The 13,892-nt window shown below is 41.3% G+C and overlaps 1 protein-coding gene across 2 annotated transcripts in view; it reads left to right on the forward strand.

Moving 5' to 3' along the window:
* Positions 1–1,735: 1,735 nt before the first annotated feature.
* The window catches only part of CREB1 (cAMP responsive element binding protein 1), a 44,584-nt gene continuing 32,427 nt past the window's right edge, over positions 1,736–13,892 (forward strand). Inside the window, exon 1 of one of the 2 annotated variants that reach the window (XM_060782688.2) lies at positions 1,736–2,005. The gene's annotated coding sequence lies outside the window, so the exon portion shown is untranslated. The remainder of the gene's footprint in view (positions 2,006–13,892) is intronic. The other variant, XM_060782680.2, reaches the window with a different exon arrangement.

Here is a 13,892-nt window from a genome sequence, read left to right on the forward strand (position 1 = left end):
GAGTCTTCCTTGCAGAATCTTGAGCATTACCTTACTGGCATGAGAAATAAGGGCCACTGTACGGAAGTTTGAGCAGTCTTTCGCATTTCCCTTTTTTGGTATGGGGATATAAGTTGATTTTTTCCAGTCTGATGGCCATTCTTGTGTTTTCCATATTTGCTGGCAAATGGCATGCATCACCTTGACAGCATCATCTTTTAAGATTTTAAACAGTTCAGCTGGGATCCCGTCGTCTCCTGCTGCCTTGTTGTTAGCAATGCTTCTTAAGGCCCATTCAACCTCACTCCTCAGGATGTCTGGTTCTAATTCATTCACCACACCGTCAAAACTATAACAACATCCAATTTGCCCTGGCTCATAGATCTTACATTCCAGGTTCCTATGGTGTGTTGATCTTTAGAGCATCGGATTCGTCGTTCACCTCCAGTACCGTCGGCCGCTAGCCTTCCTTTCGGCTTTGAGCTAGCTGCGTCATCACATCTGGGGCTAGTTGAACTTATCCTCTGCTCCTCCCCAGTAGCATTTTGGCCATCTTCCGACCTGGGAGTCCCATCTTCCAATGGCATACCGACATATCTCTGGTTGTACTGGTCCATTTAGTTTTCTTGGCAAGGATACTGGAGTGGTTTGCCATTGCCTTCCCCAGGGATCACGCTTGGTCTGACCTCTCTGCCACAACCGTCCCGTCTTGGGTGTCCCTTCACGGTTTCGCTCATGACATCATTGAGGTGCTCAAGCTCCAGCGCCCCGACAAGGCGGTGATCCTTTGCTGGAGGTTTTTTGCACTACAAATAAGATATATGCAGTGTCTATAGGAATTGGTTCATTTTTTTTTTCAAATTATAATCTGGCCCTCCAACAGTTTGAGGGAATGTAACCTGGCCCAGTGGGTTAAAGCACTGAGCTGCTGAGCTTGTTGATTGAAAGGTCACAGGTTCAATTCCGCTGTCAGCCCTAGCTTCTGCCAACCTAGCAGTTCGAAAACATGCAAATGTGAGTAGATCAATAGGTACCGCTCCGGCGGGAAGGTAACGGCGGTCCATGCGGTCATGCCGGCCACATGACCTTGGAGGTGTCTACGGACAACGCTGGCTCTTCAGCTTAGAAATGGAGATGAGCACCACATCCCAGAGTCAGACATGACTGGACTTATTGTCAGGGGACTACCTTTACCTTTACCTTTACCTAACCTGGCCCTCTGTTTAAAAAGTTTGAGGACCCCTGCCTTAAACCCCCTCCCCCTCCTCTGGATCCAGGCCTGGGAGAGAGCGCGAGGCAGAAGAGAAGGGGGGAAAGCGCGCGCGAGGCAGAAGAGAAGGGGGGGGGGGGAATGGCGGGACAGGAATGGAGTAATGGGGAGAGAGAGCGCAGGGTAGAAGACAAGGGAGGGGAGACAGCGAGCGCGAGGCAGAAGGGAGGGGGAAGGTTCGCGAGACAGAAGAGAAGGGAGGGGGGAAATGGAGCGCGAGGCAAGAGGGAGGGGGGAGAGCACGCGAGGCAGAAGAGTAGGGAGGGGGGAGAGAAGAGCGCGAGGGAGGGGGAGCGCGCGAGGCAGAAGAGAAGGGGGGGAAGGAGCGCGAGGCAAGAGGGAGGGGGGAGAGTGCGCTAGGCAGTAGAGTAGGGAGGGGGGAGCGCGCGAGGCAGAAGGGAAGGGAGGGGGAGGAGAGCGAAGGCATGCTCGGCGGCGGCGGCGCTTGCTCCCTCCCTCCCTCCCTCCCTCCCTGGCCTCCTCCTCCTCTTCTCCCCCCCTCCCTTGCCTTCCCCTCCGTCGGCCGCTCTGCTTGCCTGCCTGCCTGCCTTGCCTTGCCTTGGCTGCCTGGCCTTGCTGTCGCCGGCGCTGGGAGAGCCGGAGCGAGCGAGCGAGCGAGCGGGCGCGTGGTGTGTGTGTCCTGTGAGTGACGCGGCGGAGGTGTAGTTTGACGCGGTGTGTTACGTGGGGGAGAGAATAAAACTGCGGCGAGAGCCTCGGCGCGAACGAAAGCAGTGACGGAGCAGCCTCTGGCCGGTAAGAGGAGAAGGAGAAAGCCCAGCGAGCACGCAGGAAGGAAGGAAAGAAAGAAAGGCAGGCCGAGGAGACAAAGGCCGACCAGAGAGAGAGAGAGGAAGGAGGAGGAAAACAGGGAGGGGCGGCGGCCGTTGAGGGAAGGAAGGAGGCAAAGAGAGAGAGAGCCAAGCTTCGGCCTAACGCGCTCTTCCCCTCCCTTCCCCTCAGTTCTGTGGCGGTTTTAATTTTTAAAATGGAGCCTCTCCTTCCTCCTGCCCTGGCCCGGCGCTGCTGCTGGAGGAGGAACAAAGAGTAATGGCGGATGGAAGCGGCCGGGCCAGGCAGAGACGAGGCGAGCCAAGCCTGGCGGGCGGGCGGACCGAGGAGGAGGATGGCGGCGGCCAAGCGGGGGGAAGAAACTAGGCCACGGCGCCCTTGGGAGAGGGAGAGGGCCTTCCCGCGAGGGTCTTCCCTCTGTCCCTCTCTCATCACGCAGTTTGTAACATAAATTGGTCATAAACACACGCTTCAGAGGTATAAGCAACCTCTTAAGAAGGGGGGGGGGGGGAATCCGCCGATCCTTTTTCTCCATAAGGTGCCCCCCCCTTCTTTAGGGCAGTAATATGGATCTAGTGGATCCAACACACACACATGCCTCACTCTTCTCCAAGCCAGAAGTTAGATGCCCCACCCCAGCCCTCTCTTCTCTTTTCCCGCCCAATGCTGAGCAGGGACTTCCCTGGCAGCCTTACACACGGAGTCCTAGGAGGAAAGGGAAAGGGGGTGATCATCACTATGTGGGGTCATCAGAGAAGCCTCTCACAAGGGTGGCAAAACGTCCAGGCGGCCTTGCAGACAGCACATTCTCTCACACCAGAAGCGACTTGCAGTTTCTCAAGTTGCTCCTGACATGAGAAACAAAACTCCCAATACTCGCTTCTGCTGTGCTTGGAGCAGACCCTCGATTCTGTCCCACGGGTCCAGAGGTTCCTCTTTTCATAGTCAAAGCATCCATTTGGCAGGAGTCCCCGTCCACTGTACCAGCAAAACAGTTTTAAAAAAACATGGCTCCAATTTGAAAAACCTCCGAAAGTTCCTTTTGAAATAAAAATAATTTTGGATCTACACTATTCTTGAACATCTTGTTTTCCTCACAGTTCTGTGTGGTTATGATGAAAGCTCTGGTGCTGGAAATGGTTGTATTTGTTTCAAACTTAATCCTCACTGCTCTGGTTTTTATCCCTCCCCCCTTTGATCTGTACTTTGAGGGGTTGTGCTTAGGCGAAAAGTTGTATTAAATGAGGCACTGCTAGTATTACTGACACTTTTGTTTTATTTGTAGAATCTATTCACCTCAGTTCAGTTTACATGGCACTCAGTAAAGTAATATAAGGGAGCAGACATGTAGTGGGGGGGGGGGGACTTTAGGGGCTTCAGCCCCCCCCCCCCCCCCAAATTCTCATGGTGGTTCGCGAGAAGGCCTTACTGGTTCATTATTTAAACTGTTATGTTTATTCATATCATGATCTGATCACCATACTCAATATATCCCATATGCATGGGGGTATTGGGGTAACGATACAAAAGCTTTGCTAGGGTAGACCCTCTTTCACTCAGACTCAGCCCCCCCCCCCCCCCCCCCCAAAATCGAAATCCTGGCTACGGGCCTGTAAGGGAGATAACTTAAAACAATGTACTAAATTAGGGGGGCTAGGAAGAGTGCAGGCAAGAAAAGTTAACACATATATAAGTTTAGCTTCAGTTATGAGTGGAGTCGTTTTGAATTAACTTTCCTACTTCCCATGCCCTGTTTCTTCCCTCTCTAACCAAGGCAAATAAAATATGTTATTTCCATTTTATAGGAAATATTTTCATGTACATTTCCCTATTTCTGAAGTTATTAGGATGAAATTTAGTATTTAACAGCCTCACTAAACCCCAGAGGTCTGCAGGAGGCAGAAACTGGATTTTAAATGGATTTATTCTCTAGTGCAGGGGTCCTCAAACTTTTTAAACAAAGGGCCAGGTCACAGTCCCTCAAACAGTTGGAGGGCCGGATTATAATTTGAAAAAAAAAACATGAATGAATTCCTATGCACACTGCACATATCTTATTTGTAGTGCAAAATCCACTTAAAAAACAATACAATAATTAAAATGAAGAACAATTTAGCAAATGTAAACTTATTAGTATTTCAATGGGAAGTGTGGGCCTATTTTTGGCTGATGAGCTAGGATTGTTGTTATTGTTTTGTTCTTTCAAGTCGTTTCAGACTTAAGTTGACCCTAAGCGAGGGCCTCATCTGGCCCCCGGGCCTTAGTTGAGGATCCCTGCTTTAGTGTGATGAAGTATCTGTTCAAATCTTGTGTAGGTCCAAGCCTGTGAGAGAATGTCTTTTCCCTCACCCAAAAGTCATGTTTTAGAACAGGCATGGCCATACTTTGGTCCTCCATGTGTTTTGGACTTCAACTTGCACAATTCCTAACAGCCAGGTATTGTGGGAGTTGAAGTCCAAGACTCTTGGAGGGCCAAAGTCTGCCCATGCCTGTTTTAGAATCTACCAAGGACGTTTTATGCTCGCAGGCCTCTTTGGGCTGGAGGAGCTACTCTACCACTCAAGGAGTTTTCCACTTCCTCTTAACCCAGTGGTTCTCAACCTGTGGGTTCCCAGATGTTTTGGCCTTCAACTCCCAGAAATCCTTACAGCTGGTAAAGTGGCTGGGATTTCTGGGAGTTGTAGGCCAAAACACCTGGGGACCTACAGGTTGAGAACTACTGTCTTAACCTCACTCTGTTTTTTAGCTAGGGTTGGGATTTCAGTCATTGTAAAACAAAAACCTGGATTTTTAGCTACATTGGATGTTTTAATAATTTTTATGTTGCAAAATAGGATACAAAGTAAAGGGCTAATTTTAGCAACAGTATCCCAGTATATTAAGTTTCAAGTAAGTTACTTGGTGCTGATTAATACACACTTCATAACAACATAAGGGAGGTTTTACCATGCTTACAACACAGTTCATTTACTTACTGTTTTAGACAACCTATTTGGCCATCATCGAAAAGTGAATTTCACCATATAGTTAGTACTCTCAATCTAAGACTCCTTTAAAGTTTGCATCTCCTGAAGTCCTAGTTTTCAGCCAAACATTGATCTTGATTGTTTTCCCTAATATGCTTTAATGCAGGGGTCCTCAAACTTTGTAAACAGAGGGCCAGGTTACAGTCCCTCAAACTGTTGGAGGGCCGGATTATAATTTGAAAAAAACATGAACGAATTCCTATGCACACTGCACATATCCTATTTGTAGTGCAAATAACACTTTAAAACATTACAATAATTAAAATGAAGAACAATTTTAACAGATATAAACTTATTAGTATTTAAATGGGAAGTGTGGGCCTGCTTTTGGCTGATGAGATAGAATTGTTGTGGTTGTGTGCTTTCAAGTCATTTCAGACTTAGGTTAACCCTGAGCGAGGGCCGGGTAAATGACCTTGGAAGGCCGTATACAGCCCTCGGGCCTTAGTTTTGGGGGCCCTGCTTTAATGTATAGGCAGTCATATTTGAAGGGTCACAGATAGGGTTTTTATGATATTTATTGTTGTTGTTCCTGTATTGCTTCCATTTCACAGAGAAATTTTAGTGTTCTCACATATCCTTGTTTCACCAGACTGTGGCCTAAATCCACCCAACTAGGAAAAGTATCGTGAACTAGGTAGTGGAACATAAATGCCATTGATTTGGTTGGTCTAGTTGGGGGTGGCAATTGGATTTATACCTGTATTTATAAATGCAATAATTTCATACTGTTCTAGACAGGGTTTGTTACTAAATTCTAACATAACTTTGTGGCTCTTCAAATATTGCATACTTTTCAGGAACGAGGGCTTCATGGACTAGAGCCCTCCCTACTACACATGCTGGATTCTGTGGCCTGAATGTAATAGTGCTCATGCTTTTATAGAAAGTGTTATAATGTATAAATTGGACACTATATTTGTAGACTTTTTAAAAACATAATCTACAGCCCCCTTTGAAAATCTGTCCCTAAGTATTGAGAAATTTTTAGAACTTAATAAATATAATGAAGAAAGCTGCAGTCAATTGGGGATTTGGCAATATGGACCACCTTTCACAAATAAGCTATTATTGGAATTCTGCAAATGCCAATCAAGTGCTAAAAAAACACAGCCTAGGTATAATCCTCTGTTAGAAAATATATAAAGTGTGATTTAAAAAATTAACAAAAAAACCTTCAAGCGTCAATGTTATTGTCACTGACATATTTTTTAAAATACATTTTTATTTTTGCTTATTTCACATTTATAATAATTATATGATTTTCCTTCCAAAGGAAACTTCTCCAGTAATTCATACCATTGGCTTAGATTTGTGAAAGGTAGTTTTCAGGAGGGAAAAGCTGTGTCCTGTGCTTTAAAGCCATGCCATTCAGCGTGATGGTCCATGAAATGGCGATTCCAAAGCCAACTGCTGCAAGACTCTGGAAGACATCCAATATATATTTTAAAAGCCAAAACAAAACCCAATGGGCACAAATATACCAGTACATTGGGAGAAAAGAACCTGTTGGTTCTCCACATCAGATAGCTTAAGAAGCACTGTCGAAATTACTTTATAGACTTAGGACAGTGTTTCTCAACCTTCCTAATACAGCGACCTCTTAATACAGTTTCTCATGTTGTGGTGACCCCCAATCAAAATTATTTTCATTTCTACTTCATAACTGTAGTTATGCTACACTTATGAGTCATAATGTAATAATCTGATATGCAAGATGATTTTCATTCACTGAACCAAATTTGGCACAAATGCCCCGATTGGAATACTGGTGGGGTTGGGGGGGTTGATTTTGTAATTTGGGAGTTGTAGTTACTGAGATTTATAGTTCAGCTACAATCAAAGAGCATTCTGAACTCCACCAATGATGGAATTGAACTAAACTTGGCACACAGAACTCCCATGACCAACAGAAAATACTGAAAGAGTTTGGTGGGCATTGACCTTGAGTTTTCGAATTGCAGTCCACCTACATCCAGACTCAAACAATGATGGATCTGAACCAAACTTGGCACAAATACTCAATATGCCCAAATGTGTACCCTTGGGGAGTTGGGGGAAAATAGAGCTTGACATTTGGGAGTTGTAGTTACTGGGATTGATAGTTCGCCTAGAATCAAAGAGAATTTGAATCCCACTAACGATAGAATTGGGCCAAACTTCCCTCACAGAACCCCCCATGCTTTGAAGGGATTTGCTGGCATGAGCCTCCCTCCAGTCTCGCATGCTCTCCCTCACCTGCATATGTGCACCATGCTGTCATGTGCGGAGCACGACTGCTCTCCCCTCCCCTGCTTGGAGTCTCAGAAACAGCCCTCTCCTTGGCTGAGAGGACAGCTGAGAGGCCGGCCAATCACAGAGGAGGAGGGCTTTTGGTGAGAAGATTTGCTGTCCATTTCCAAAAAGGAAGAGAAGGACAGGCGGAGATCTTCATCCTTCTCTGCCAAAGGGGTTCTTAAGACCATCAGAAATACGTGTTTTCTGATTATCTTTGACGTCCCCTCTGGAACCCCCTCACGACCTCCCCAGGGGTCCTGATCCCCAGGTTGAGAAACATTGACTTAGGAGAAGAAAATATCTGCACCCATCACCATACTAATTGAAATCACTGTAGATATGGACAGAGGAACAGGGTCATTTGCAAACAATATCTTTAGTTCATTTGGTTCTTCTGTCACATCAGTCCACATTTATGCATGCCTTGTAGGTTCTCTGTTTTGATCTCTCAAATTTGCCATGTTGGGTTTATTTAGTTGAGTGTAGGGTGGACATTCATATCCCAGCCACCATACACATAGGAAGTGGTTCGTGATGGCTTTTCTCTTAGTGCAAAGTCATTTGTATTCAGTTGCCTTTTGATGAGTTACATGGAGAGTACAATTGTGAAGTGTGTATTATGTCTAATGTTGATTCCTTGGTCACTTTACACTTGTCATACTGTAGGTGCCTTTTTCTGATAGCTGAGGATCTTTCTCAAAAACCTAGTTCTATACGGCTCTCATATTACACTTGTTTCAGACTCCCCTAATTTTATCAGAAGATGTTACTTAGGAAAGAATTTCTGTTAGATTACTTATTTCTGAAGCATGGATATTGTACCCCAGTGAAATTGTTGCAGCTTCCAAGTATATATATACTCACACACAAGCCAATACTGATTGTTGTTTTTAACATTCAAAAGTGTCAGTTGTTTCCCCAAGATTGCAGTGTGGTCTTAGTCATTCTTTTTTGTTTCCATGTGTTTTTGTCTTGCTTCACCTTTTTTACAGGCCTGTAGAACCCTATGTTAAAAACAGAAAGTCTAAGGAACAACATAGATAGTTCCCACTGTAAAACTGGGTTGCAGGGCATAGTAATGGTGATGAAGTTTTTCAGAATCCCAGAAGGAGCTAGTGTGCACTCCACTCCTGACAACAGCTCCTCTATGTAATCCGAATTAAAACCATGATTTCATTTCAGACTATCCTCTCTCAAGAGATTAGAAAATAATATGACGACTGGCAGTAGTAGTATTACAAGGGCAGTAAAAAGATGGCTTTTTGATCATTTGTTCTCTGGAATATGTGGCAGTGATGAAGACCATTTGAATCAGTGTTATAGTCAGGGGAGCTTTCTTTAGTGTGGTTTCATTTTATATTGGACTGCTATAGTTACTTCATCTAGATTTTTTTTATCTTTGATACATTTAGTGTATGTTTTGACACATAACCATGCTTCTTTTTCACACTTTCTATGTTTTCTAGGCAATCGCAAGATGTTTGAAAGTTGTACACAAGTCATGCATAATAGCCTAATATTGAAGAAGCTAACCGTAACCATAGTCCATTAGTCAGTCTTGTAAAAAGGAGGCATTTTTTAAATTTTGTGTATCAATAATATGTATACTTACAAACCAAGAATGAGTAATTGTGATCCCACTGTAATTTCCTTCTGTCAAGTAGTTTTCAAGTTTTCTATCTTCAGAAGCACAACCATATTGACCTTCTTGGTGCAATGCCCTTGTAGGACATAAGATTCTAGGACATGGTTGTGAATATATACTTCACAAAATCTATTGGAGTTCATTGTTGTCCCACATGCATTCAGTGTGCCCCATAACAAGTGGTTCTCAGGCTTGCCCCTGCTTCCCACAAAAACCATGTGCCATTGAAACACTACTAGAATAAAGTAACTTGTTTGTGCTGTGAATCGGTGATGGTCCCCTTCTAAAGTGCAGCAAGCCCATTTTTGTTTTGTCTGGTAATGTCAGAAGCATTTATCACATCTCTTCCTGATGATCTAAGGACACCTATCTAAAAGTTTGAGAAACATCACCTTAGAACACTTGTGACTTCAACAGCACAGAAGAAAGTTGGTGATATAAATAAGTTGTTAATTTAATCAAAAGTCCCTACCCAAATGTTTTCTGAAAAAGCAGTCATAGTCACAATTTGTAAAAATCTATAGTAACAGGGCTTGTAATTGTACTGTAATCAGACAGATCTCATTATACATATGAACCTACAGTCACTTGAAAGTAAACCTGAATGAGCTCAGTGTACTGTACATACAATATACACATATTTTTATAACATTTTAAAATCTGCTTTTATATTTGACCTACTTGGGAACTGTGACTCCCCTTGGGCACCTGTGCCCCATTCTATGTTGTGCTGGTCATAGACCGTAATAAATCATTGATTGATTTATTGAATATACACAATAATTTGAAAATGATAACACACATAAATCCAGAAAACCCATGTATTGTTGGTTTCCATGTATATTTCTGGAAAACAGTTTTCATATCTTTTGATACAGATTGTTGCTTCTTTTAGGCTTATTTGAAAAATAAATACGAGCATCTTTTCACTTGATTCTAATCTATATATTTTAAAGCTTAGTGTTACATAGTGTTCAGTTTGAAGGCATTAGTATTGGCATTCTCAAATAAAATGAAACTTGAAATTGTGGGGTTTTTTGTCACTTTTCTGCATATCTGAAAATGCCTCCTTTTCTATTTAGTTTGTTTACAATATAGAATACAGTATTTCTAGCTGTAGTCCTGGGAAAAGATAAATTATATAAATCCCATGTATAAATAAAAAATGTTCGTAAAAAATCCAACAATAAATCTTTGTTGATTTATTGAGGGGTTAATGTAAGTACTGCACCTTAATTCTTGCCTGCTACGGCACCACTTCTGGCCTTTATGAATCCCTATGTGTAGAACACGGTGGAGGCAGTTCTATGATGCTTCCTCTCAAAGGAGAGGGGTCAGTGCTTTTTAATGGTTCTCCCAGGACAAATTAAGCTTTTGCCCGTTACCACTCTGCTCAGAGAAGGGGTTAGTTCCTAAGAGTTAGTAATGAACCTTTTATCAAAAAGGAAAAGAACCACCACTATCTCTTGAATACAGCGGTGAAAGTCCTTTTTGAATACCTGAGTGGGAAATGGTGATGGCGATGGCATGGGCCATGAAATGGCCCTCAACTTATTCAAGGGTCATATCAAAGTCCATAGATTTGCCCCTAAAATCTACCCTCAATATATTCATGCGGTCAACTTATACACCATGTATGGTACTCACTGGTAACTTTGCTTTTTGCAGTCTTACCTCTTTATTGTAGAGGTACGGTACATTATATAATTTCATTAAACAAATATTATCCTTTTAGCCAGAAACTGATAAGGAATTCAGTTAGTTGCTGTTTTTCCTGGCTAGATTGAGTTTTATCCTGGGGATATAGTGAGCAACATTGTAAATCAGATTACCCCATCCCATGTGGATTTGGCAACTGAAGCAATGTTGTCTTCTGTTTTCTTTCACAATTAAGAAAATACTAAAAAGTAAAAAAGTAAAAGAAAATGCAAGTTTAATTCCTGTTCTCAAACTTTTCATTCTTTCTAATTATTATGAAACAAATTACTTTTATATCAATAAAATGTTCTTCCAAAAAGGCATAATGAAGTCTTGTGAACAGACATTATTCCTTACGCAGGTTACCTCAGCAAGCTTCTCTGTTCTTATATAAACAAAGAAGCAACCTGTGAACTGGACAACCATTCTTTCTGTACTGCAGCATATATTGCAATTTGGAGTGCATTCATTTGTCCTCTTAAAATCATGAAAGCTTTGCATTTCAGTAATGCGAATTGTTTATCTTCCACTTGTTTTATTAGTTACCCACTATTTCATGTTTTACATATTTTATTTGGTATTTTCATATTGAGGAAGCCATGTATTATTTACATAGGTTGACAAATCATTGATGGGTTGTACCTTATTTTCAAAGTCACACATGCAAGGCTGAGCTCAAGTTACTTTTGTAAAAACTACTAGTTCTGTGAAAAGAATTTAATGTACTTTTACACCAAAATGAATCTGAGGTGTCTCAAAAGTCTCTAGACATAGGAAAAATTAACAAACCCATATTATATATTTCCCCATTTGAGTTTTACCTGTGGAACAACTTCAAAGCCATGGTGTACAAGGAAAAGATCATGAATCACTAGGAATGTGTTCAAAATGCAATTACTTACATAACAACAGGTATATTGGGATGTGTTCACCATGAATGGGGGAGAAAGAGATGACCAAAACATAGAGAATAGTTTGCAAATATTTTGTAAAATTTTGTAATGAATATTTTGTAAATAAAGGTACATTTTTCTACAATTTTCCATTTCTCCTGTGTATAGTGACTTTTGGGACACCCGGTATATAAATCTTTGGTAGTAATGGGAGCTTATAAAGATTTGGGCAATTAAAAACATTAGGAAATGAGACTAAAAAATACTTCAGATTACTGCATTATAGGGGCAGACAAAGTTCACCTTACAGACTTTGAACTGTAAATCCACCAGTCCTAACCAGTATAACCAGTGTTGCGGTTGAACCATCAACCTCTGGGGATACAGATATTCTTCATTCCTGATGTAACATTTTGACTGTCTCACACAGGTATTTAATATATCTGATAAATTACTAGTTTCTCAAATAAGAGACATGGCCATACCACTTAATATGCATGTAGGGAAGCCAACCAAGAATAATAGAAAAGATCAGCTCCAATAATCACATTATGAACATAGTCTTGAATACAGTTGCTATTTTGAAGATTTTACTGTATTAATATACATAGGCTATTGCCTGTATGGACACAGATAACAATCTACGTGTTATATGTGAATTCTTTAATATTTTACTGCTACTGTTCATTTCAAGTGAAAGAAAACTAATCACTTCCCTGATATCATAAAAAGGGCTATTCACCCCCATCCAGAATTCAAGAAAACATAGTGAACATAAGAATCCTTTTAATTCTTAATCTCTTTAGATATATCAGGATTGCAGTTTACCAATAAAAAGAAAGTTGGAATACTCATTGCTGTAGCAACTTAAGACTCCAAAAAGAATTAACAGATAAGAACAACAATAACAAACAACAAAACTTTATTTATATACCGCTCTATCTCCCCGAGGGGACTCAGAGCGGTATCATAAATACATACAGAGTAAACAACATAAACATAAAATTAACAAAGCAATATAAGCATAAAAATCACAATAGCACATATATATATATTAAATATATATGCTTGTTCAGGCAATTTATAAAGGCCGGGCCGTGGCAAGTGCAATTTCTAGAGGACCCGAGAAATTAGGTTCAATGCTATAGGAGGCAGCAACAATAATAGGTATCGTCTATGGCTGTTCATTTCCAGGACCTAAACCGCAGTCCTGCATGGCTTAGTATAGCATAATAGTTCCACGTGCAGAACTATGCTATGCTGGGCCATTTAACATTCCCTGGACCTCTCCTGGACCCTGTAGCCAGATGCAAGCCAATTTCAGAATCCACTGAAGTCAGCCAGGTTCTGGAGGTCTCACTGACTGATGTAATCATTCACATTTAGCTATGGTGACATAGCCAGATATTTCTCTGATCTTCCCTCATTTCCCACAGGCAGAAAATATGAAATGGACTTCAATTTCTCTACTATAGGTTAGGGGAATTTTGGTCACTGCTGGGGGAGGAAAAGAATACCAACCATAGTCTCCAGACATGGACATACTGAGCTGCATATGCCACTAATGGGGTGTCAGCCAATGAGTGTGGTGAGCATGGGTTACTCATCTAGGTCTGTACTGTTCTGTGTGGCCACTATTCATTACTCTAGATTAAGGAAAACCCTTTCACAATATGTGCTCTTGTATCACTTTTGAGACTAAGAGTTCGTAGTAGAAGTTTTTATAGATGCGGTCTTCATCAGACACATAATATGTTAGGATTGCATATACTGGATATATTGGATGCATCTGATGAAGTAAACTGGATACAAAAGATTATATTTATTTATTTATTCATTTATTATTGCATTTTTATACTGCTTTTCTCACCCCTGGGGGGACTCAAAATGATGTATAACATAATAAATGTAAAAAAATGCAATGCCTCACATCTATATAAAAGCAGTACGTTACATATCTAAAAAGACAATAACATATAACTGTAAAACTAAGATCAATTAAAACTATACAAACCATCAAACATAACCATAAAACATTTATGATGCATACCTCTTTCAATTAGTTTCAAATTTGATACAAGATTCCTTATGAAATTTGCATGTTTGTTTCATCACAAGGAAAAGGATTTTTGAATTCTTTTCTACATATATAATATGTTGTGTTCATACTAAGTAGCTGAAAGTCTGTTTCTCCCTTTATTTTATCTTACTTCTGCATGTAGGTGTGTATGTATGCATGCGTATATACACACGCATACATACATACATACACACATTCCTTTGTATGTATTTAATCATCTTTGAGATTGCTA

The sequence above is a fragment of the Anolis sagrei genome, chromosome 1 (assembly GCF_037176765.1).
Source record: "Anolis sagrei isolate rAnoSag1 chromosome 1, rAnoSag1.mat, whole genome shotgun sequence".
In the NCBI taxonomy this organism is placed as follows: domain Eukaryota; kingdom Metazoa; phylum Chordata; class Lepidosauria; order Squamata; family Dactyloidae; genus Anolis; species Anolis sagrei.